The sequence below is a fragment of the Melospiza melodia genome, chromosome 4, assembly GCF_035770615.1.
Source record: "Melospiza melodia melodia isolate bMelMel2 chromosome 4, bMelMel2.pri, whole genome shotgun sequence".
Lineage (NCBI taxonomy): Eukaryota > Metazoa > Chordata > Aves > Passeriformes > Passerellidae > Melospiza > Melospiza melodia.
Genome location: NC_086197.1, coordinates 22,998,260 through 23,023,793, shown reverse-complemented (window position 1 = coordinate 23,023,793; position 25,534 = coordinate 22,998,260). Strand labels below are relative to the sequence as shown.

The 25,534-nt window shown below is 41.9% G+C and overlaps 1 protein-coding gene across 3 annotated transcripts in view; it reads left to right on the top strand.

Annotated features, from left to right (window-relative positions):
- Window positions 1–241: 241 nt before the first annotated feature.
- The window catches only part of SHISAL1 (shisa like 1), a 73,606-nt gene continuing 48,313 nt past the window's right edge, over window positions 242–25,534 (top strand). For 2 of the 3 annotated variants that reach the window (XM_063154279.1, XM_063154277.1), the window contains exon 1: window positions 701–897. The gene's annotated coding sequence lies outside the window, so the exon portion shown is untranslated. Of the gene's footprint in view, window positions 367–700; window positions 898–25,534 lie in introns of those variants that run through there. The other variant, XM_063154278.1, reaches the window with a different exon arrangement.

The following is a 25,534-nucleotide window of genomic DNA, read 5'->3' as shown; positions in this document are numbered from 1 at the left end:
GAAGCCGCCGCACTGTCGCCTCTGGCCCAGCCACCCGCTCGCTGGTGACAGAGCCCAGTCTGCCCGGAGCAAGACGATCCTTGTGCACCGCAGAGCGGCACCGCACGGCTCCGCTCCGGCCGCACCCGCCCTGCCAGCGCCCCCTCCCTCATCCATCCTCGCCCCAGCTCAGGCGGGAGGGCGGCGGCACCGCAGAGCGCCCCGGCAGGGCCCCGGCGGCGCATCCCGTCCCTCCCCGGGGAGCCCCGCAGGAGCAGCAGGGCAGGGGGAGCGCCCCGCGCCCCCGCCAGGTTTCACCTCCATCGGCGATGCCGCCAGCGCCGCGTCCGCCCCCATGCCGGGAGGGTACCGCCGGGCTTTGCTGAGGTGAGTGGTCACCTCCGGGCAGCTCTGCCTGCCCCCGAGCCGGGACAGGGCTCCGCGCTGCGATGTCCCCGCCCGCGGCGAGGAGCCCGCTCCGTGCGGGACAGGAGCGCCGGGGGCTGGGGAAGTTTCCCTGCGGGACAGCGGAGCCAACGCGGCGAGAGGCGGAGCAGCCGCCCCGGAGCTCCAGCTGCGGCAGGGGACGCGTGTGGGAGCGGGGAGGCACCTGGAGAGCCGCCCCAGGTGGAGTGAGAGCAGCTGGTTCGAGCGGGGGTGGGGGGAGGAAGAGAGAAGGTGGAGAAGCGGGCGGGGACAGGAGGGGATGGGGGAGCCGGGGAAGGAGGTGGCAGCAGCTTCTGTGCATCGGTGCCTCGTCCCCCCGCTCGCCGGCTGAAGCACCGCGCTCTGCTCCCCGAGGTCGGAGGTGCCGGCGCTGCCGTCCCCGGCCACACGCCGGAGCCGCGCTCTCCTTTGTGGATTCGCCGTGCAACTATCGGGAAAAGTGGCTGTGCGCGGGCAGCGACTTAGCGCAAGGTGAGGGTTGGCGTGTCTGTGTGTCTGTCTGTGCAGGGCCGGGCGGGCGGCGGTCGCGGGCTGCGCTGCTCCGTGCGCTGCCGGAGGTGGGCGAGCACCGTGCCCGGCTGCAGGAGCGGGGCAGAGCGCCCGGCCCGGCTCGGCCCGGCCCGGCCCGGCCCGCGTTGTGCCGTCGCTCCCCCGCGCAGCGCGGTGGCAGCAGCGCTCGGGAAACTTTGTGCGGTCCCCTTTGTGCGCGGGGAGCCGCGGCGTGTGCGCGCTGCGCTGCTGCTCGCCCCGAGCCAGCGGCCGCCTGCGCGTCTGGCTGCGCTTGGCGTCAATATTTATCTACAGGGCTCGGGTATTAATCACTCATGCCGTGGAAAGCTCATTAGCGGCGACTTGTTTCCATGACAACGGGACCCCTCGGAGCCTTCGGGGTTATCTGTTTACCCGATTTTCTCTCTTTTTTTATTTGTACTAGTACCGTGTTTTGTCACCGGGGACAGAAACAAGCAAATAAACCCTGAGTGATCCTGTGGCCCCTCTTTGCTTTTTCTCCAACGCTCCACAATTTCCCCCCACTTAATTAACGATACGTGGATGTGATTGAGCAAGTGTGAGAGTTATACAAGGTTTCTTAGTATTTGTTCTGCTGCATTACCTCGTTCAGCTGTAAAGCTCAAACTGAGCCGTGGTCTGACTTGTCTCGTGTTCAAAGTACTCCTGAGACATGTTAGTGCTAAAAACTGTTGATGTTACTTATCTTTCTGCTTGTGTGTCATTTGGCAGAACAGAACCCTTTGAGGAGCTTCATGTTGCAGTCTCTGCTACAGCTGAGCTGGGAATCAGTGGTGACTTCTTCTGTAACTTTGTCATCGTGCTGTGGTGTGACCTTGACAGGTCTCTTTAACTTCTTCCTACCCCACTCTGCTCAGCAAAAGGAAATGCCGTTCACTTGCACTTCTGCTCCGAGCTAATCAAGTAAAGCACTTTATCTAAGATGGAGTAGTGTTAAAACCGAGTATATGAGTGTATTGTCCTCAGTTACAAGGAGTGAACATATGTTATATGTTCCTTTTCCCTAATGTAGAGGTAAAAATCCTCCTTTTTAACTCTAGTCTTTATTTAACATATCACAGTCCCCCTGCTCTTCAAAAGATGTGAACTGTTACCATCCAGCTGAAAACAGTGGTTCTAATGCCATGTTTTAAAATGCTTTCCTGGGTTAACATCTTCAGAATCAGGCAAAAACGAGGGTCTTTAGCATTTTGAAATTTGTAGGAATATCCACTGTTACAAAGAGTGTACCTCCAGTGAGAAGATGCAAGAGTAAGGAAGGAAAATGCTGTGAAACTGAATGACAGTCTTGATCACTTGCCTTAGCATTGCAACCTGAGAAGGGACTTAAAATATTTTTTTTAGAGAGAATGAGCAAGCACACACTTTTAACTTAACTATATGCTAGGTTAAACATCTGAAGCTCTCCTGCAAATTTTCTTAGTTTTGCAAGAGACAGTTTAATATAGTGTTACGTTGAGAAGCACTGGGAGTGTGTAAGGAATATTTTAGAATACTCAGTTCTGAAATACTGCCCGAGAGACATTCAGTTGTGACTGTTTCAGATTACAGGAGTAGGAAGTTATAATAGTAGGGGAACTTCTGTATGAAGCATACATTCTTTCTCCTGTCTTGAAACACTCCTTCTCAGTGAATAAACTGTTATAAAATAACTGTCTCTGTTATGAGAACTGTTGTGAGAAAGAGTCTATCCTCAGCTCAGTCCAGCAAAGTGCTAAAACATCTGCCTCATTCCAAATGCATTAGAGTAGGCAAACCACTTTTTGAAAAAAGTTTCAAACTTTTACTGAAATACCTTAAAGGTATTGTTACTGAAATACCCCTTGGCTTTTGTATTCTGTTTTTTAGCAACTCAGTAGTGAGATACCTCTCTGAAAATATTTCTTGTGAGTGGAGGGCCATTACCAGCCCCTAGTTACCAGTAAAGTAACTTAATGACAATCTCATGAATAGAAAGAAAGAAAAGAACAAAAATCTTAGTTGTCATCTTGTCTCCTTTGGATGTCATTGACTTAAATTTCCATGCTGAATAATTACATTTTTACTACTTAGTGCTGCACAGTCAATACAAGAAGAGGGAAAGTGATTTAGGTTTTACTGTGTGCTTCACATCTCTGAAGCTCAGCCTTTTATTATTATTAGTAGTAAGAGCAACAGATATTCCAGTTCATTTCTCAGACTCTAAGTGCCATGAGGAGGGAGAAAAAAAAATCTTAATTTTAGTTTTTAAGACTGATAACAGGCAGCAAGAAAGATAATTTGTAACAAGCCCTTATTGCTTTTATAGATATTTTCAGAACAATAATCACTTAAGGTTGTGAGAAGGCATCTGAGTATGTAAAGCTGTCACTGATAAAGGGGTTTTGTTTCAGGGAGTGGGATAAAAGTAAATAGATATGAAGGCTAAGTCTATAAATATGGATAATGATATTAGTTTGCATTGTGTTTTACTCAACATTATATCAAAGTAACTTGGATATAATGTACACTGTTTTTTTATAAACAAAAATGCTTCTTATGGTGTTCATATTCAAGATACTGCAAATTGCTCAACCAGCCTATTGCTCAAACTTTGCTGTCATGTGGAAATAGACTTAATATTCTTTGTTTCTCTGGTGTTGGTAGTCCCACACCTGGGATGAATAAGTACTGGACCATTATTTAGAGGAGGCAGTTGAGCTCCTTTCTTGGTAACTGATCTGCTCTGGCCAAGTCACTCATCATCATTCAGGGCTGCTTATTTGGACTGTAGAGTTGTGCCATGTGCATATATTGTGCCCAGAGAGATCTCTGGGGAAGAAGCAAAATGTTAGTGCAGCACAATAACTAATGGTAGTCGACATTTTTCCTGTCTCAGGCCTTGGTCACTGGCATCTGCACACCAGTGAGATCAGTGTGAAGATGTTGTGAGGAATTACTTTCAGTGCTGGTTCCTTAACATTCATTTTACTGAATATATTTGAAGGAAACAGATTTCAGAGAAAAAGTTCACAGATCTGTACTCCAAAGACGTGACAACAAACCACTGCTTTTCCTGTTTGCTGTCAGGTTGGATGTGCTGGTTTTCTGGATGGAAAAATAAAGCCATTATGAATTTAAAATAGGCATATTGGCAGCAAGGGGCTTGTGAAGGGCAGAAACCAGCACTAAATATCCAAAGTGAAATTTTTTTTTTTGTGTATGTGTGTTTGGTTTTTGGTTTTTTCTGCTTTTAGGAGAGGATTGGGCCGGTGAGTTTCTAGGTATACTTTTTGAGCTTATAAAATGCACAACCTCATTTGACAGGAGAGAGTAATGGTGTTAGGAAGGTATCAGAAATGTTTCTGTAATTCCAGTTAGGAGCTCAGATGTATTCTTTGTACACTTCTGTAAAGTGTTTATACTTCAAATGGTGGTGTACTTGATTTAGCTATAGGGTTTTTAGTTTGGTCTTCATTTCAGAATCACCCTAGTAATCAATACTTCAGATAAACCAGTCTTTTAGATTGAGGCAGGATTGTTTAGTATGAAAGGTTTGCCGATGAAAACCTGACTTTTAAAGTGATATCTCTTATATATGGTAGACTAAATTCTGCTTTTCATCAGAATTTAATGGCCAAACTTAAGATAAAACAAAGACTATATTTTTACATACCAGTGGTAATGTAAAACTCTCCTGTTTCTGTCATTTTATTCTTTTAAAAAATGAACCTTTTTAAATGTGAAGATGTAAAAAAGCTCCTTTCTGGCCTTTCCCTTACTCACCATATTTTTAATGAACCATATATAATAATTTCAAAATTACTTAGGCTTTTAAGGCACAAGTTTGAAACAACCCAAGGAAATCTGTGTTTTAAAAAATGCATTCTGGAGGGATGTCGCTCCCCCATCTCTGAGATGCCTGATTATTCACATGCTCAAACTCCCAAGTAGTTTTGGAAGTTTTGGACCTTGGTGTATTTGCTACTTGTAAAATAGAGATGTCAGCTCAAATTACTTTGAAATTCAAATCTCTCCCATACCTGTATTGCTCAGTGATGGGTTCAGCAGCACCTCAGCCATGAGATGCTGCTGCTGCTCTGCCTTTTCAGCTGCCAGGACGGGCTGGCGGGGGAAGGAGCCAGGGACTGAAATTGGGATTTTCCCTGGGGATAAGGCAGGGAGAGGCCTCCTGTCGGCATGTGCTGCAGCCCTCCTGCTTCTCCTGTGGGAGTCCCTTCATTTGTAGGCTGACCTTTCCACACCAGTGAAGCTTAGCAGGCCCTCCCAATTTTCTCACTTTATGCCAAGATGTCTGATGTTGCAGACAGGGAGTCTGTTCCTGCTCTATTTGGAGGCAAGGGCAGAATTCTCACAGATTTCCATAGGAACAAGATGTGTTCCTAAACATACTTCAGTAGCTAGAAAGAAACTTCCTAATAAAGAACCAGGCTCACATAACACAGAACATGAAACATTGTTCTGAGCTTCACTTCAGAGCTCTTAGCAGGAACAGGTCTGCAGACCAAGCACTGCAAGCAGCAAATCTCAGGGCATTCCTGGCAGCACCGTTAAGGATTATCCACTCTCATCCTGCCCAGAGAAACAACTGAGGCTTCAGCAGGTTACTGATAAAATCTTATTTATTCTAATGGATGCCTTTTGAGCCCCTTAGGTGATATCAGGAGTGAGCAGTGAGGTGTGATGTAGTAGCTGCTGCACAAAGGATTTGCTATATCAAGCAGAAAAGGCAGTGGGATTTCAATTTACCTGAAGAAGCAAAATGCCCTCTCTCCTCCACGCTGGTGTGGGAGACTCTTGGAAGTTACTAAGGAAAACTTTGGAATGCAATTCTTCTGCTCTGAGTTGTCGTACTCTAGCCAGACTGGTTCCTAACTAAAACTTTTTTTCTTCTTCTTTATTTGGATGGGTTCTTTTTAAGGTGGAGATGTTCCAGCTCTCATTTTACTGACATTCCCGTGTTGCTGTTTCACAACAATGAATCCTTTCCAGTTACAGGCTTTTTCTTTAAGAGAGGTTCAAATGAATCACCTAAAGGCTGTTGGAGGCAAGGATTTCCAAATGTAACTCTTAGATATCTGTGATTCCTTTCTTTCCCGAATCCATGTCTTCCATCAATTTTGCCACTAGAAAGGCACTGTTCTGCCAAATAGAGCTGCCGGCTGCAAGGAAGTGGTGGGAAGATATAGATTAGTACTTTTGCCATTTGTGTTGCATTCCCATACTTGAGAGCCTCCAGGCTGCGTTTTCACACAATTTTCAGCTTATGGTAGTCAGAGTATAATTTTCTCTGGTTATCTCCCATCTTGGACTGGTTTGTTTTTGTGGTGAACATTTGGCGAAATGCATTTTTCCCCACGATGTCTTAACAGTATCAACATTTGTTAAATACTTCTTTACTTACTGCCCAATAGTTAGTATACTTATTAAAATTTTAAAAGCTTTGTCTTGTAAAGCATGTAGCATACGTACTTTTCCCTTATGTCACTTTTCAGGTAATTACTTTTTTAACATTTGAAAATATAGACAGAAGTCTGGAGAGATTAACTTTTCCAAGGAAATTGCATCCACTTCAGACACTTTTTCTTGAATGGCAAATGTAAGCGTTCAATATGCATTAAACTCCAGAGTTAAATTAGGTTTCTTTGTTCATGTCTTGTTTCAGTATGACCATTACATATCACTAGACAGAAAGTTGCCAAGATAATAGACCAAGCTTCCTATCCTCAAGATACAAAACATTTCTATTTCTAAAGGTACAAATATCCCAAAATGCAGAGGTTGAACACAAACCTGTTTGAATGGTTTACTTGAAAGCTGCAGCCCAAAATTTCATAGTCCTAAAGAACATTTTACCCCAAAGCAGGGAGTTGTCAAGTGTGTGTGAATGGAAATGAATGGAAACTGAACAGCTTCACAAGATGGGTTTCATTTCTATTTTGTCATGAAAACAAGACATTGATTCTTTGAACATTCATATTGTCAGTTAAATTCCCCTTAGTGGTAAAGGAGCCTTGACCTAAAGAAAACATGTTCAGGGTTTAATAAAACACTGGCTTCTTGGGCTGGAATGCAGAAGTCATGACAGAAATCAGTGAGTGGCTGCTCTGAGTATGGAAACCACTTCTCAGAGGCAAGTTCAGTTTAATGCTCATTACCCTTTTTAATTGTGTGGTGTTTAAGAGAAATTCATTGTGATTCTCTGTGAAGCGTTGTGATGTGGCAACATTTTGTTGATTGAGATATTGCTGGAAATTCATTTTTAGAAATACTATTGGCAGGGATTTAGAAACCTGGGCTCCAGCCAGGAAGTGAACAATCACTGGAGCCAGCTCTGTAGGGGGATTCTATATACACACATTGGAGATTTATTAATTATTACTTTGTGCTGCAGCCCCTCTCATCCCTGTTTGGGCAAATCTGTGAATTCTTGTGGGAAATCGTGTAAGGGGCTGGCAGAGGGATTGCTGTAGTGCAGGGACATTGGCCGGGGCAGTGGCACGGAGCCACATCCTGTCCCACACCCCTTCAGGGCAGGTGGTGAATGGAAAGGGTCCCATGGCCTTGGTGCTGTTCTGTTTCTAGCCTGTGTTTTTTGACAAGTAGTTCTTCTGCTGGAAGATCATCAGGATGCACAAATCACTGTGCTCACCTCTGCTGCAGAGATCAGGCCCTGTCCCTCTTCTTCCCATTTCCCTTCCTTCTTTTCACTGTTCATCTTCCAGCTAGGGTGGGTCAAAGGCAGCTCCTTGAAATTCCAGAGGGTTTGTTTACCTCAGAAACAAATTTTACATAAGAAACCAGCTCATATTGTATATTGCTGGTGGTAATTGCTCTTTAGGACCCTCATACACAGAACTATGTTTGTAAATTATGAGCTTGTCTTGCAACAAGTCACCTTTATTTTAGAGTAGAAGGGCACACGTGAAGAGTTATTGAACAGGGTTTTCTTCAGTAGGAAATAACTGTTTTCAAGACAGGTATCCTACTTTTGCAAGTCCATGGCCAAATTCCTGTTTATTTGAATGGGAGTAGGGTCAAGCCCCATGTGCCTGAGGGCTGCTGTTGTGAAAGTGGACCCTTGCTGAGTCCACTCTGCTGGAACTGGGATGCACTTGTGGGCAGTAAGCTAAATATAACAATGAGAAATTAATGAGGAAGGAAATTGGCAGCTGTGGTACTACTTTTGCCTTTCTGCTCTTTATCATCGGGCCACGATCTCATTGCAGCCACAGAGAAATGGTGGGAATAGAGTCAGGGATGGCTACATTCCTTCTAGGAAAGCCAGGGCAGCAAGGCAAGGTGGTGGAGCTGCTGTTTATGGGAGAGAGTGACTGGAATGTGCTGGGCTCTGCCAAGGAGTGGGTGAGGAAAGAGTCAAGAGCTTGTGTGGGTGTATGAGGGTGACAGAGCACTGGAACTAGCTTCACAGAGAGGCTGTGCAGTCTCCCTGTCTGGAGAGACTCCAAACCCACCTGGACGCAATCCTGTGGAACTTGCTCCAGGTGATCCTTGGGCAGGGGGGTTGGGCTGGATGATCTCCAGAGGTCCCTGCCAGCCCCATCCATTCCCTGTTTCTGTGATTACATTTCCACACTTCTGTGTCACACAGTCCATTAATTCAGTCTTTGTTAGACAGTCTCTTCTTTCTCATAGTGACATGTTAATAGCAGGGAAAGTTCTATCCATCATTACTTATTTAAGCCCTAAGGCCAGAATCTGAAGTTTGCTGCCTTTTTTTTTTTTGTTTTTTCTTTTCTAAAATCTATTGGACAAGAGAGAAGTTAATATGGATGTACATGCACACATAGCTCTTCTTAAAATTAATTTGCATTACATGTGTTCATTTTGTGCTTCTCTATTGGTCTGCTCTCTGTGATGAGAACTGCAAGCAGGTTAATGCTTATAGGAAATTTTGGTTCAGTTTTTAACCTTGATTACTATCCCCTAACTCCACCTAGCTTCTCCCTAAACCTTCTGAGTTTGGACTGCAGTGGGAAATTTTCAGTAGCATGAGCATGAGTTCAAGTGACTGAGAACTATTAATAATGCAATTTATTCCTTTGTGTTGAATATAAATAACATTGCTCCAAACTTACTGCAGTGATGGAAATTAAATACAGAATAAGCATGTTCACAAGACTTCACAGTTTGAAACATTTAAGGCATTATTTTTCTCTTTTGATCACTAAAATTTAATCCAGTAGTCTTAAATCAATGGTTGTTATAGAGCAACCTTAAAGCCTCAAGCCAGAGCTCCCAGCATGGTTTTCAGGAGCACCCTGTACTGTGCCTGTGTCATAGAATGCCCCAGATCTTGGTACCAGTTGCTTTTCAAAGAAAGATAAAAGAGAAGCAATATTCTCAAGGAAGTCAACACTTTTCTTAAGGAGGATGTGTTTATATTACTGTCTTTTTTGATAATTAGGCACAGAAGGCAAGCAATGTTTTTACTACCTCCTGCATATTTCAACAATTAAAAACTCTGTATAAAATAAATAATGTAAATAAAACTGTAATGTGATCACTCACCATCAAAGCTAAGATTTCTCATTAGTTTCTAAATTTGCTCTACCTTCCCTGTTCTGTGTTGTCAGCCCTGTATCCTTTTTCAGATGGGCTTAGGCAGGCAAGTGGAAATCTTGTAATTTGCTTTAGTTACCAAGGGTGGGATTGACTGTATTTTGCAGTTTACTGCTACCGTGGGCTGGCTGTCCAGCAGCTGCCAACAAACTTCCAAAATGAGTCAGGCTTCTATCTCAAAAGTATTTGTTGCAGTCTTCTTCCTCCTTGTATCTTCCATGGGAAGTGGCCAGTAGCAATGGTTTTGTTTCAGGCAGTGCTGATGAGAACTTGGAGAATCATTTTCCAGTTTCCTATGCTTTTTCCTTTCCTTTTCCTTTCTGTCTGGTATGAAGTAACTGTTCTGGTGTTTTAGTTTCAAGCATCAAAACCAAACAAATGTTTAGCCCATTTAAACATTAATTTCTTTTCTCATTTTCTTCCAATTCAGCTGCCAAAACAACAAAAAATGCCTGTTAGTTGCATGACCCTTATGGATAATTGGTATCTGGCACAGAGGGGCCCTCCACAAGAACGTGTTTTTTCCTGTGAATTGAGATGCTGAGCACAGATATGATCAGTTTGTTTCCAGAGCCATCATCATTGCAAGCCCTCAGAAATCCTATCCTCTTCCACAAGAGCATTTTCCATGATTAAACAGCCAGAGACTTAGAGTTTGAGGAGTTTAGGAAACCACTAAAAAATCCCCAAAGCTTTGTTGAAGGGAGATCACCTATGTCCTTTTCTTGAAAACAAAGCTAAGACATGGTCCCCAAGGAACTTGGTATCTTCAGTTCTTAGGCCCATAATCGCTCTGTTTATGATAGAATCACAATTTTTAAAATCCTCTTTCAGTAAGTGCAGAGAGTATTTTGTGACAAATACCTCTTGGGTTGTAAGGTCGAATTATCTCGCATGTTGTTTCTGTATCCAAGCTGAGTGCAATCCATCAGAATGATGGTTTTATTCATCTGGGGGAGCAGGAAGAAGGATGTAACCCAAATTGAGTTTTGTAGCTATGAGTAGCAAAACAGACCCAGTGAAGTGAGCTCTGTGTTCAACTGCTTGCTACTGCTGACAAATGTAATGATGTGCCGAAAACAAGTATTCATAGCAAGAATTCAAAAATTCAGTGCCTGAATTTTTGAATTTTTTTCAAATGACAAGGGATGCAATGGGAATTAATTGGGATTGCAGTTTCTCTGGCCTTTCTTCCCCTGTGAATGGGAACCAGAATTTCCAACAAGGCTAAACAGAAAGGCCTTAATATACATAAACCAGCACCTAAACCTGAAGTTTTTTCTGTGACAAGAGTGAATGATCTCTGCAAATGTAATGATATGACTAGTTAGGAGCAGTTCTGGCCCATCAGAAGGATGAAATAATGTCTGGAGAATGTATTGCTTTAAGACAGAAGTAGTAAACTGACACTTAAAATTTTAAAAATAAATTCTTCTGCATGGTCTGTTTTGGTTTTTAATGGTGTGATGTGTCAGCTTTTGGTCAAAGCTGAAGGTCACCAGAACACACACCCTCCATGGTTCTGCACCATATAAAGCACACTACAACAGAAAATAAAGCTATCAAAACACAAGTGATCAGCAGGATGCAGTAAGGCATAAATATCTATACAATATTAGGTTCCTTAAGAAGAAAAGTGAGATCTCTTTTCTGTTTCATTGTGACAGCAAAAGGGAATAGCTGCTTTCCTAGAAACAATAACTGGTGTGACTCTTGGATTGGGCGCATGACACAGGAGAAGGGTGTAGGAGTGAATGTTTGGATCAGGTTAAGCATCTTTCTAGCTTGTTACTATTGCCTGGGCTAGGTATTTTATTATCTAAGTATAGGGAAATTGTATTTCTCCAGATATACCCTCTCAGCTTCTGGCTGGCTGCCTCACAGGTACATTCTGTCTGGCAGCAGAGTCAGTTTGGTGTTTAATAGCTGTTGGTGGGAGTTTTTATCCATAGAATTTGCCGAATTGTTCTTGAAAGATAAGCAAGCTTTTGTCATAAAGAGAACAATTAAACTGCATGCTGTGTGGGAAAACCACCTCCTTTTGTTGTTTTTCAAAGTGCTGTCTGATAATTCTTGTATTATGAGAAGTGATGCAGGATTGCTGTCTATTCAGTTTGTCAACGCTTCTTGTAAATTTTTGTAGACTTTTATCAAATTCCTTCCCAGCTGAATCTTCCTAGTCTGTTCAAATGCTTTGCATACAGAAAACATTTTACAGCTCTTACTATCCTTGTCATTCCCGGTCCTTTTCCAGCTCTAGATGGAGATGTAGAAAAACCATACCATGTTGTAATGAGATTTTCTTTCTCCCCCTTTTTTTTTCTCATCAGCTTCTGAAATTCTATCTGCTACTGAGTACTAAATCACTATCTGCATAGAACTGATGTGCATAATTTCATTATAGCTTTCCTGTCTCTCTAAGATGCAGTAGCCTGCCCAGTGCTGAGAGAAAGGGATTTCCTCCCTGCATTACTTTGCATTTACCAGCATGAATTTCATTTACCATTTTATCCCCCCCGTTCCTCAGTGAGTGATGGATCCTGATAGAATGATTTCTGGTTGAAGGCAAGGAAGTGTTCTCTGAGCTGTGGATGCTTTGAGGAGGGAGTCAGCTCTGTGTAAGGGAAATTGTCTTGGGATTTGTTGTAGTTTTGAGGAATTGGAACTCCTAAATTCTCTGAAATAAATTTGGTCAAGAAATTCTGTTATGCCTGTGCAGTTCTTTGCCTTCTGGCACAGCCTTTGAAGGACTGAATGGGCAAAGCTTGACAGAGTAACAATGGAAATGTGGAGGCCCTGCTTTACTAGTTTTCAGTATCAGGGGCAGCAGTGGGAGAGGAAAAGAGACCTGGAATCACAAAAAAAAGAAAAAAAAAAAAAAAAGAGATAGAGGAAATAGAGGCTGGTCTTCACTGGAAGTCCCTTAACTTAGACACAACATCTTGATGGCTGGATGACAGCAGTGGTAGATGATCCACTGAGAGCAGAGACATTGATACCTGCATGCACTCTGATCATCAGAGCTCTGTAGATATTTGGCTTTTCTCAGGTGACAGCTCTAAAGCTCTTTTCCACTATGGCATTGTGCTGTGTTTCTTGCATAGATTTATCGTTTCTGTGACAGAAATGGCTCTTGGTTTTGCTCCCTGTGCAGTGTTTTGGTTAGCAGTAGGAATTGGACTCTTTGGTGGTGAGAGAAGAGACCTGCAACATGATCAGATTCCCAGTGTTTATTCAGATTGCTTTAAAACTATGTGTTCTCAGGGATACAGTTCCTCATATAAAGGATTCTTAAGATGTGTCTCCTCACCAAACAAGAAGAAAATCCCCTGAGGTTGTCAAATCTTCCTTCCCCTATAAAGTATAAGTTTTATCCATGTGGAAACTAGCCGTGTTTTCAATGAGCCACCAGATGTTGAGGGATTTTCCTACCTGTCCTCTAGCCAAGGTAATCAGCACATCTTTGGGAAGGCAAGTTGCAGTTAGTGTTGTGGCAATAGAATTTGTTTTGTTGTGGAGTCACAGAGTACGCTTAGCCAAAGTACTTATGAAGACTGCTGTCTAGATAATAGTCCTCATGTGAGTTTGTCTCAAGGAGACAGCAATCACTGAACATTATAAACAACAAACAGCAACTCAGATCGGATATTGCAGGAAATTAAGTTGCTTTTGCAATAGCCCTCTGTTGTAGCATATTTGTGGTCACCTGAACAGTCTAAGGTGCCTCCATTTGCAAATGTAGTATTAATGTTGTTTTTATTCTTAGGGAATTTACCTTTCTTTGCTTTACTCTGTGAATTCTAGTTCCTTCTAGAGCTGTTCAGACTCATGTGTAGTCATGCTATTTCTTTTAGGTTAAGACTTAAGCTTTACTAGCATTAACCTTTTATATCACCAAAATATCTGTGCTTTCCCTTTATTTGCCTTCTTTGCTGGGAAAGTAATCTACAGAATACATTTCTTTAATGGGTACCATAAAGGTATTCTGAGTTTCCAACAGCTTTACACATAACCTTGTGCTGTCTTAAGATACAGGGAATACATGGAGTCATTTATCTCTCCAGGTTTTTCCCTCTCATTCTCTTTTTATATATTGATCGGTTCATTTCAGTCAGTATCTAAGTTCTGCCTTCTTTTGTGCTGTAGGGGCATTCATGCTCTGCTTGTACAGGTTATTCCAACAGGTGTATGAGAGAAACACCTCTGCTCTGTGTCTTAAGGCACAGACTGTTGAGTGCTTGAATTTTTGAGATCTGTTCTCTTACCATGTTAATATTGCCCTTGGATCCTGGGGTAGCAATTTGATATATGCAGGAATGGCCTGGCTAATGAGCAACCAGTTAATCTCAGTGATGGGTAATTCTTCCTCCATTATGTCCTGCACCTCTCTCAGTTCATTTACTGAAGCATTTTATTCTGTATTCTGCTGTGGCAAAAGCAAAGAGCTCTTGCACCTCACTTTAACTTCTTTCTGTGAAGTGCTTTATCCTTAAGTTTGGAGGTCATTATTTGGCTAACTATGCTGACTTTGGTATGCCAAAAACAAATGTAATAAGCAGCCTGTTTAATTTCAGGCTGATAGTCTTGCTTATCTTCTCCTAAAACCTTGTACTTAACTCTGAAGCAGAATACTTTTGAATTAATTCTCCTACTGACATGGTTCTCAGTGATGTGTTATGCAAGCTCTGGTTCTTACGTGCTCTTATTAAGCGAAGTAATCTTCTTGTAGTCCCTGCATCTGTCCTTCACATGGCAGGAAGTTGTGCTCTCAGTTTGCCAGAAGTCCACGGGCAACTTTCAGCATCAGATATTTTTTGCTTGTAACAGTCTGGGTTCTTTGCAGCTTGCATAGTTGCTGTCTACTGTGTATAGTTGGGTTTTCTTCACTTGGCACATCCTCATTTCCTCAAGAAAGTTCAAGGCTGCATCTTCCAGTGGTCTTCCTGTGTTTCCCTGGTCTCATGTCAGTGCAGTATTCCTTATTTCTTTCTAATGATGAGGCCAACCCATAGTTGGCCCTCTCTGTCACATTTGACTAAAAGACAATCAAGTGCTGCCAGAAATGAGGTTTCCTAAAGCTGTCTCACCATTTGCTGGTAGCTAAGATGTGACTCTTAGGACTTGGTGTATTCATCCACAATGGAGTTCTCTTCACCGTGGAGTAAGCAGCACCTTCTTTGTCTTCCAAATGAAGATGTTCATATTGATTTGCATGTGGAAAGCCCCTCTCCACTGAACTCAGTATAGATACACATCTGTGTGCTGTAAGAAGTTTCTAAAGATAGGTGAGAGGTGTCCCAGGAATGTCTGAATATCTGCCTGGGGAGTTTTGCTTAGGGACCCTTAACTCACCCCTTTTCTGCAAGAGACCTTTAGTGGACAGCAGATTCCTTGTCCTGGTGTAATTTTGGTGTGGTTTGGTTAGCTTTGTTTCTCTTCCTAGAATACCATTCTGTGCTTGATTTTGGAAGAGAAGCATGGGGCACAGCAGTCTGTCCTGCAGAGCTGAGCCCTTCACAGGGCTGTGCCTAGAGATGGGAAACAAGAGAGACCACATGTGACCAATCCATCAGCAAGGGCCAGTAGGCAGCTCCTGTTTTAGATAATGTGAGCTTATCCAGAAGTCTTGTTTCCACCATACCTCTCTTATTAGTGTCAATTATTGGATCAATACTCAGCCCACCCTTTTGATGAAGTTGATCTTGGAGAAGGAAAGAAAATGAGACAGCAGAGTTCTACTGCCAGAATACTACTTGAGCCTTGTGTATTCACTGCTGCCTAACAATAGCAAGGCTGACATTTCAAATAAGGCCCTTCACAGGTATCTGCAGCATTGTTTAACTAGTAATTCGTTACATATATTAATAGTTTGTTTCTTTATTTTAAGTTTCTTAAAATCTGTAACTTGTTGCGGTTGATTGGTCATGGTTGTTTCACCTTTGGATTCTCTGGAGATGAGAGATTGGGCGGAGGGGATATTTTGGTAAAAATCACACAAGGATGCCCGTTGTGTGGTACCAATTGAGCAGATGTGGGCTAAAACCAAGCAGACATCAGTTGATGGGATCTGAGACTCTGGGCAGCAAAACTGGCACTGTTCCAAGTGCTCAAGGAATTCTTTCCAAGGCATTTGTAAAGTGATTTAAAACTTTTCTCAATTATGAAGTATTATATTATGATTACGATGGAAATCATCATAAAAATACCACCCTTCCTCCTGTTTTCAGTTACATTCTTCCTTAGCTACATTGAGTCTTCATATAATTGTAACAGGCTTTGAATTTTCATTCTGTAGGACTGGTTTTAATTTCAAAGTGCATTTAAGGCAGAAGACTCTTTTTAACTGTGACAAAAATACCTGCCCCATACCTGGTAGTCCAGTTACCAGTAGTAAGTGCTAATGTTTTTTAACTAAATATGTTTTCCTAAACATGTGAAAGAAAAGCTTTTTTATTACTCAAAGGCAGATACTTGTTCAATTGTACTCCAGCCTGTGTTTTGCATAAATTTGCTTCCTGTGTGCATCATCCTTTTTAATTCTGCACCCTTATCGTTGCTAAGCGGCTTTCTCAGTTGTTGATCCATCTTCCCACTCCTCATTTTTATTAATATCACATCTTTTATTAGAGTCTTGCTTCCATTTATATAGTGTGCCATGATTCAGCATAGTTAATAAGGGATTTTTACTGAAAGGCAGTAAAAGGGCTTTTGGATTAGCTTTTAAAACATATTGTAGTAGGTTTGAAAATGAGATTTGTTACACTTAATGTCTTGAGACAATGTAGCTTAATCCATAGAGATTGCAGAAAATCCTGCTATTAAGTGGAGAATATATACAATATTTAAAGTTTTCACTGAACATGAAGTAGATATTGTGATAATGAAAATTATTGCTTTCCTGATGGTTCAGGACTGCACAAGGTTGTGACTCATCTATTTTTTCTAAACCTGCCCCTTCTTCAAATAGACAAAAAATCTAGAAAACAAGTGAGCTTAATCTGTTCTTATGAGAATTTCTCAAAAGAAACCAAACCCAAACCTGTTATGTCATAGCTCAGATATATAATATATATGCCATTAATAATAATGTTTCATATTTATCACATATATTGTATAGGTGTCACCTATTGTATTTGTCATGAATGATTGTATAATATGATTTTTGTAATCATATTGTCATAAGATGTCATGGTTCACATGTCATATGATATGATGTTATATGTGTCATGTGATATCAAATCCTATGTATTGTGTCACATTTATCACATGTATCAAATCCTTTTCAATCAGTTTTTCCCAAACAACTGAGGACAGGTAAAGCAGAAAGGTCTAAAATCCCATTTCTATTTTAGTGGGAAGTATAATGCAGAAAGAAACTTTCAAAAGGCAAGTTTTCTGTAATTCAGTTAAACCCAGCAATATTTCAAAGTCTTTGGAATCAGTTTCTGTTCCCAAGTGTTGCTCCCATGAAATATTCTGCCTTTGTCCAATACAGAATCCTTCTGGTTTGACCAAAAGGACAGTGATAACTTTGCAAAATCCGAAGGGTGAAAGTCAAGCTGCTGTACACAAGGAGTCTTTTTATTAAGGCACTCTGAATTTACCTGACAGTTTTTAAAGCCCTTTAGAAATACTTCCAAGAAAAAAGAATATCCAAGAACATTTCTTGTTGCTTAAGATGAATGCCTGAAAATACATTATCTGGAAACACTACAGAAATCTTCTAGTAATGAAGGAAATCACTTTGGCATCACTTGTTCTCCTGAAGTGAAACTTGTGTTTAAGCGCAAGTCATACTGTTTGAAATTATTGACAGAGTAATTTTTGTATTTAAAAATCTTCACCTTAGAAGAGTGAGGCATCAAAGAGGTCCAAGTCCATTAAGAGAAGGAGGATCTTTGATTTTTTTTTTTTTTCTGGCTCTTACTCTGCAAAGAACAGAGGGGATTGAATTGATGCTCAGGGATTGCAGTCCTGTGCCAGAGCTGTGCTTGTCCAGGGGAGAAGGATGTGCCTGCAGGGCATGTCAGCACTCTGGTGGTGATTTAAAAAAATGTATTACACTGATTGGCACACTTTAGACCCAAATTGTTGGTTGCTTTTGGAGTGCTGAGCAGCTGGATAGAATTTTTAGCCAGTGCATGGCTGAAAAATAAAGTACCACTACAGGCTATTGGGTGCTGTCTGCAGACTAGGTTTAAATATATGAAAATTACCTGTATGCACATGTTCAAATTGAATCATGTTTGTAACAATGAATAAATACTAATGTTTACCTCAGTACCTATTTTTTGTCATAAAACTGCTGATTTTCCTGATGAAAAGCTGCTCTCTTTAATTATTGGATTACCTCTTCCCAGTAAGAAGGCTCTGAAGGAATTAAATACTCTTTTTTTTTAGTTATGTTAGGGGTAACTTTTGAGTAAATTAAGTTTCTCATAGCACTGAGTCAGTGGGAAAATAAACATATTTATCTTCATGCGAATGAGCAATCTGAGCCATATGTTTGCATGGTAGAACGATATGAACTATACAGAATGTACAGAGAGTTTTTATTTTCAATAAAAAATCTTATTAAAAGCAAAAAAGCTTTAGTCTGGCCTTTAGTGGTGAAAATAGGTGACATTAATACATATATAGTGCAATATAAATACTTAATGTTTGTGATTATTTCTTCCCCTTTGGGCACAACAAACCTCTCCAGAACGCTTTTCATGCTCCAAATACAAAAGCAAATTGAAGTACTATGCTGTTGCTTTCCTGACTGGAGAAAAGCTGGATAATCTAGATGCTGGTTGTGAGATCAAAATGGAAGCTTCCACTAAAGTGTTCCTGGTGGTGCTCCGTTTGAGTAGCCTCAGAGAGCCACTGATGTGCTCCTGGTTGGAGGAAGGCTGAACTCAGTTGGCTCTTGTTCCATCTCTAAGACAAGCAACAAAATAACCACTTTACTCAGGTTAGCTGAGGCAGGCGCCACTTTCAAGCACTGGTGCGCTCTGAAACCTCTCCTGTGGGAGATCTCCCTTTTTAATAGCAATATTTGCTTTCAAAAACATACTGATCCCTCTTTCCCACAGAAGTCTGAAAATGTCTGTGGGTGGTCAGACCAATAGGACTGCCCTGAATTTTTAAAATTACTGTTTTGGTTGCAGACGCTTTGTTTGTCCTTTACATGGATATTCTCCTGAACTGACTGCCTTACGCAGTTGCAATTGAGACGGTTCAATTGAAGCTGCTTGTTTCTAGTTCATTGGGCAGATATCCCCACAGTCCTCTTCTTAAGGGCATCTCTTTGTCTTGTATTTCAGGCATTTAGAAGCCAGTCAGAGACCTTAAAAAGTCATTATATTGCTATCAGTTGTGTGGTTGCTTTTACCTGTCTGGATGCCAGGCACCCATCAAAGTCTCTCTATCACTGCCTCTCTTAGCTGGACAGAGAAGGGGAAAGGCTCTGGAGGTCAGGTATGGGCAGGGAGGGATCCCTCCCCATCACTGTCATGGGAAAACGAGATTCTACTTGGGGAAATGGATTGAATTTATTAACAAAGAACAAGATAATGAGAAGTAAAACCAATATTGAAAATGCCTGTCCCCCCACCACTCCCCCCTTCCCAGGATTAATCCCGATTCTCTCGCTCCTCCCCTCCCAGCAGCACAGGGAGGTGGGGAAGGGGGTTAAGGGCAGTTCATCACATCTCGCCCCACTCTTCTCTGTACCCAATTACAGCTGTGCATGAACTTTTTTTTTGTTCTTAAATCCATTATTCCCTAGGTGTCACCACCTTCTCTGCTAGGCTTGACCTTTACCAGTGGCAGGTCTGTCCTGGAGCCTGGGCTGGCATTGGCTCTGCTGGACATGGGGGATGCTTCTGGGAGCTTCTCACAGAAGCCACCCCTGTAGCTCTCCCTCCACCACCAGAACCTTGCCAGGCAAACCCCAGTATCTGTATGGTGGATGCTCACCAAGCTGCTCTATCACTCCTCAGCTGGACAGAGTAAAGAAAATATGGAAAACAAGGAGGATGAGATAAAGCAGTTTATTAAAGCAGAAGCCAAGATTGGATTTGCACAAGCGAAGGAAAATGTCCAAACATTTTATTCTCTACTTCCCATCAGCAAGCAACATCCAAGGGAAGCAGAGTTCTAGTGTGGCTCTGGAAAGCAAACATAGTAAATAATCAATGCTCCCCCTTCCTCCTCCTTTTCTTAGGTTTTGTCTGAATCAATGTCACATGGTCTGGAGTATCCCTTTGGTCAGTTTGGGTCACTGGCCTGGCTGTGTCCCCTAGTGGGACCTTGCCCACCCCCAGCCCATGGCTGGGGAAATGTTGGATGCTATGCCAGCCTTGCCCAGCAGCATCAACCAAGTCACCTTTAATTGTATTATCTGTCTTCATTCCTAGCCAATTTTGCTTTCTGCTTGCTTTAAGAAACAAGGCCTTCTGGGTTTCTTCATGGCTTGCTTCATCTGTGTCACGGTTTGACACTGGTGCAATGCCAGTGCCCCCATGAAAATACATTCTCCGTGATGTCTGCTGTGAGATGTGACCAGGAATAGAGCAAAGCAGGCTCCAGCTTAGGAATAAAGAAGAAAAACTTTATTAACCTACAACTATGTATAAAAAGAAACACACACAGAACTCAGAATGAAAACCTTCCAAAAACATTCCTCCTCCCCCCACCAAATTTCCAAAATATCCGCCTCTCAGATCATCAGCTCTCAGTCCATCACCACCCCTTAGATAATCAATTCTCAGTTCATCAAGGAGAGAGGAGTCCCTCTTGTGCCATAGGCTTCCCCTGGAAACACCATTGAAAGTTGATACCTCTTGTGTTTCCATGTCACACGTGGCACCGCCCAGAGATCATTTGCCATCGTGACATCTTCCTTCCATGCCCAGTGCTCTCACCACTGTGCATGGACCAGAGCTGCTTCTAGGGTTCCCCTTTTAAGGATGCTTTGCCCAGTTCCACTTTCCACAGTCTCTCACTTTTGGGACACCACTCCCCCCCAAATTCACCCCCTGGGGCCGAGGGGTCTCGAGAACAGAGATCTTCTTCTCCTTCCCTAAAGACAGAGGGCACCAACCACCCTCCTCACCCGTCATCTCTGTTCACGCACTCCTTCACATCACATCACTGCACTCTCTTGGCTCCAAGCCATTGCCTCCCCCTAAATGCAGTCTCTGTGTCACAGGAAAAATGGTTCTGTCCATGGCTATACAAGAAAAGTCCAGCCAAAGGCCACTCCATCATCCCTCCCACCTAAGATTCTTCTCAACTTCTCTCGTGGCCCATTTCCTCTTATCTCATCTTTATCTCTCTTCTCATTCAACTCCAGGAGGATCCTCATTTGTAAGGTTTCCATCATCCAAGAAAAGGGTTAAAAATCTCAGGCTCTGCCTGTCCAGAACTCCCACGATGCCCTGCTGGGCACCTTCTCATTGCAACCCCCTTTATCCTCCTTGGCCGGCCGTGCTATCAAATTTCAAGGGGGCACAGGCACGGTCTCCCTCTCCCTCTCTCTCCTGGGGTGGGGTGTGGCTGCCCGATGCCTCTGGGTGCTCCTCCACCCTTCCATCCTGCCGGGGCCTTCACCTCCCCTCTCTGCCCCAGGCCCGGCCTACCTCACCCGGCCCATGGCTTCCCCTCCCCGCCCAGGCCGCAGCCGCCAGGGCAGCTCTGACTTCTTGCACCAAGGGAACCCAAGAGAGCTTCCCCCGCTGGGAGTGCTCTGCTTTTAACCCCCTGTGTTCTCAGAGGCGTATCCATGTCCTCAGTGGCCACACCAGGTGCCAGTATCCAAATCTGAGTGCCTATTGGTTTGACCACAGCATCCCAAAAAAACTCAATTCCTTTTCAAACCAGGACAATCTGTTTGAAGATTCCAGGTGTTTTCATGCTAGAGAAACAAATGTGCTCGCTCTTTAATATGCAGCAGGAACTCTTAGCATGCTGTGATGTTTTCAGCTCTGGTTGCCACCTCTTGACTTCCCTGAGGAAAGTTACCACTTCTCCACATGAATCGTGCCCTCCTCTCTGAGCACATTTTACATCCTTCTTCATTTGAAGAGCCTCTTTTTGACAAGGAAGGAGTTTGGAAGGCAGGCACAGTGCAGATGCCAAGCCTGGTTATGAGTCTTGCTGGGAGGGGTGAGTGGAAGTTGGTGCCTACAATGTTGCAGTTTCACGCTAAAGGCCTGATTAACTGAGAAGTGCTTCCCTAAGTGTGATTTTCCTTGTATTCTTTTTTAATCAGTGCTGTGCTTCAAGGTGAGTTTTCTTCTTAGACTGAGAGATATTTCTGTAATTTAGAACGGCCTTCCCAATTATTGTTAATTACCTTGTCATACAAGGGAGATGATTAATTGCGTTACTTGACTTGGAAATTCATTGTTCAAAATGGCCTTCAGAAGCTGCTATGCTTAGAGCTTACAAGAATGATGAAATTTCAGGTTTGCCCTATGGTTTGGCATTTTCAGGAAAAAGAGGGTATGTCAGAGAAGCATCATGTGAGATTTCCTAGCTAGAAATATATCAGGTTAAGAACAAGGCCTCCTTTTAATGGAATTCCTTACTCACTGAATGTGTTTCCCGTTGATAAGGTTTCTGACCTAGTGTGATGTTCCTTCTCAAAGAAAATACTATTTTTTAACTATGTGTAAATATCAGTCTAATGTAAAATATTTCCTTACTTCTTTAATTAATTGATGTTTCAATATTTCATTTTCTAAGTGCTTCTTTGAAATAAGGATTATGATCCAAGCTTGCTTTCCTTATCAAAGACTATTGAGTTTCTCCCATATTTCTCACAGGACAAGTGACACAGAACTTGTCCCAAAGAGGGAGTATACTGAGAAATGAAACTTTTTTGGGAAGTGGGATGCAAAAGTAGTGATACTGTGAGGGCAAATCAGCCCTTTTGTAAAGCAAGAATAAGAGAATGTTAATCTGGTCCAGTAGCATTTACTATTTATTTACAGCTGATCAATAGAAGTAATTGAAGTAAAAGATGTCCATGCTGATAAGAGCTCTGGAGAAAAGCAGACATTTATATAAGCAATGAAATAATTTATTGCTATGATAATTGCATGAAGATTTTTCAGTAATCAGTTTTTCTTTCATAACATTTTTAGCCTTGTTAGGGGAATATAGCAGAAATTTATATCTAAGACAAACTTACTATGTATCCAGAAGTTTGTTTGACTTGAGGTTACACTTAGGATCTACAGTAGCTCCAGCAGCTGAGGCACTGACTCCTCAGGAGCCCTTGGAAAAGCCTCGTTTGCCAGTGTTACGGTTTCTGAAACAGGACAGTAATCCTAGACGGTGATTACATGATGGAAATTTTACAAAACCATGCTGTAGTCTGTGTCTACCCTTTTAACTGATGAAGCCCATATATTAAAACATGAGGATTCTTGGATAAATAGTTTACCCAATATAAGGATTTGTTTGAAAAGGAAAAAAAATAGGACAAGGAGAAAAGAGAGTGACATATGACCTTTGCTGAAATGCCACAAACCACAGCAATATGTTTAGAAGTGTAGAAGACAGTTGATTACCAAGGAAGCTGAGGAATGGACTGCTTTGATTTTTAATAAAATAATGATTCAGAAAAAAATTAAAAAACAGAAAGAGATTTTCAGATCTGATAATTTCTATTCAGCAGTTTTGCTGGAGGGAATAAATAATGATTTAAGCAGCTGAAAGAAGTAGAAGATGAGAAGGAATAGAATCAGGTTATCTGGCTACCATTCCCTTACTTGGACAACTCTGTTTCTCATTATGCTGTCATTCAGTTTCTGTCTCATTTATATGAGCTAGAAATTAAATATTTCTATAATTTGCTTCTTAAAATAATAGCTGTCTTTCCCCCAGAGTTGTTCAGAGATGTCTCTGTGAGTTGTCATTCCAAGTAAAATAAGGAAGGCAGTTCTCAATCTTTTCTCCATATCAGGCCTCTTTATGTGGGGAATTCTGGTTTGTTACCTGTAACTGAAATGGGTTAATTTTAAGTATGAAAAGCCTCTCTGCTCTTCACAGACTCCATTAGATTCAGTTCAGTTATATTGAAGGTCTAAGGATTCCACCATTCAATATATTTTGGATGTAGTTTACTATGCCAAGACACAAAATGGATTGTCTGGGCTGTGTGACTCCATCCATACTAATAAGTGTATTACAAAGTGGGCATCAAAGGCCTTATGGTTGGTGAAAAGAAAATGATTGCAGAATGAGCATCTGTGGCAGCTGCCAAAAGGATGAGATTTTTATTAGACAAGAAGTATTGCTACCATAGGCATAACAGTTTGGGAACAGACCTTGAAAATGCCTTGAGATACCAGCATTAAAATTACATTCTGCTCATAAAATTTGCAAGCATGTTGGTACTCCCTGCCTTGGAGCCTGTAATTCCAGCTTTTGTTGTTGTTGTTGATGTTTTGGGGTTTTTTTAATATATTTTATGATCAGCTTTCTGTGTCCCCTATTTAAGGGAAATAGCTAAAACTATCTGTATTATATGGTTATAAAATTGCTGCTTACCAAATGTAACTAATTTCATGTTGCTAAAATACCCTAAAGAATGGGTCATTAGGAGAATGTGAGAAACTGTTCCCTTTATGAGAAAGGACTTTTTCATGTCAACTTTTATGAGGCAATGTATGTAATGTAGTATTATTGCAGAGGAAAAGCAGTTGTTCAGCTAAAATTTCCAGAAACAAGGCATCTGATTTTTAAAATACTTCTTGTTGTTTAAAACTCTATATTCTGATTTTGCATCTTTGCATAATTTTGAGCTGTTTTTCACTATCTGAATGTGGAAATTAGGTGTGATCCTTTAAATACCTACACTTGTTATCAGCAAGGATGGTTTAAAGTGATCTTGGTATCCCTGTATCCTTTCATCACAATCTTTCATTAAGTTGAGGTGTGTATTTAATTATACAGAGGCTTAATTAAATTTTCAGTTCTTTGGGTCAGAGGCTTCGTAAGTGCATCTCAAAGATGCAGTGGCTAGCATCTGGTTCCTATCAGAAAGTTGTATTCAACCTGTGACCACCACATCTCAGTTTTACCAGTCCAGGAGCCATCACTGCACATGACTTGAGAGTTGACCATTACTAAATTGGACTCAGGAGATTTCCCAAACCATGCTCTCTTCTGTACATAAACTTAATGAAAATCTTTTAAACATCAAGTGACTTTGTATTCTCATAGGTGAAGTTCTATTTTCCTACCCTGATTGTTTTCCACATGGCTTTTTAAATCAGTGTTTCCCGTTTAAAGCATTAGGTCTACAAACTTGATGTCCAGACCTCAAGTCTGTTGTATTCCTCCGTTATGGCTGTGAGTGCTCTGAGCATCAGCATCCTTTCTGTAAACTAGAAATAGTGCGGCCCCTGCACTTGTCTTTTTTTTTTCTTTCTTTTTTTTTTTTTTTTTTCCATTTGTTTGGACTCCAAAATATCTGTGAGAAGGAACAGACTGCATGACTGCAGTATTGCTTACTGGCAAATAGCTTTGCTGGATTGAATGCTGTACTTTTATCCTTACTTACCAAATATTTGGATTTGAGTGGTTCTCTTGGTCTCTAAGGAAAGTGGGAAACGCATGTCACTTTTCACTTTCAGAAGAACCATTTCAGAAAGTTCTGGCAAACTGTTCTCTGTGTGTTGCTGTAGTTGTGCACCTATTAATGGGAAATGTTTCAGATGGAGGCCACTTTTAGGGATGGGGCTGTTTGGAGCCAAAATGTGGTGTTGATTGTAGTAGCTGGAACACCCTGGATTATGTTCTGTGTGAGAGATGTAAACCTGCCCACTGAGATAAATATTAAACAACTGTGGCTTTGTTCTGCAGCTGATGCTTCTGGTAGTTTCCATTTTGCTCAGCTGCACTGGGCTCAGTGAGGAGAGGCGTGTTTGATGCTTGATCCATGGGAGGCCAAGAATCTGAATTTCTGTGGAATTCTGTACAAGCCTTTGGATGCAGTTCCTCTTGCACCCACCTC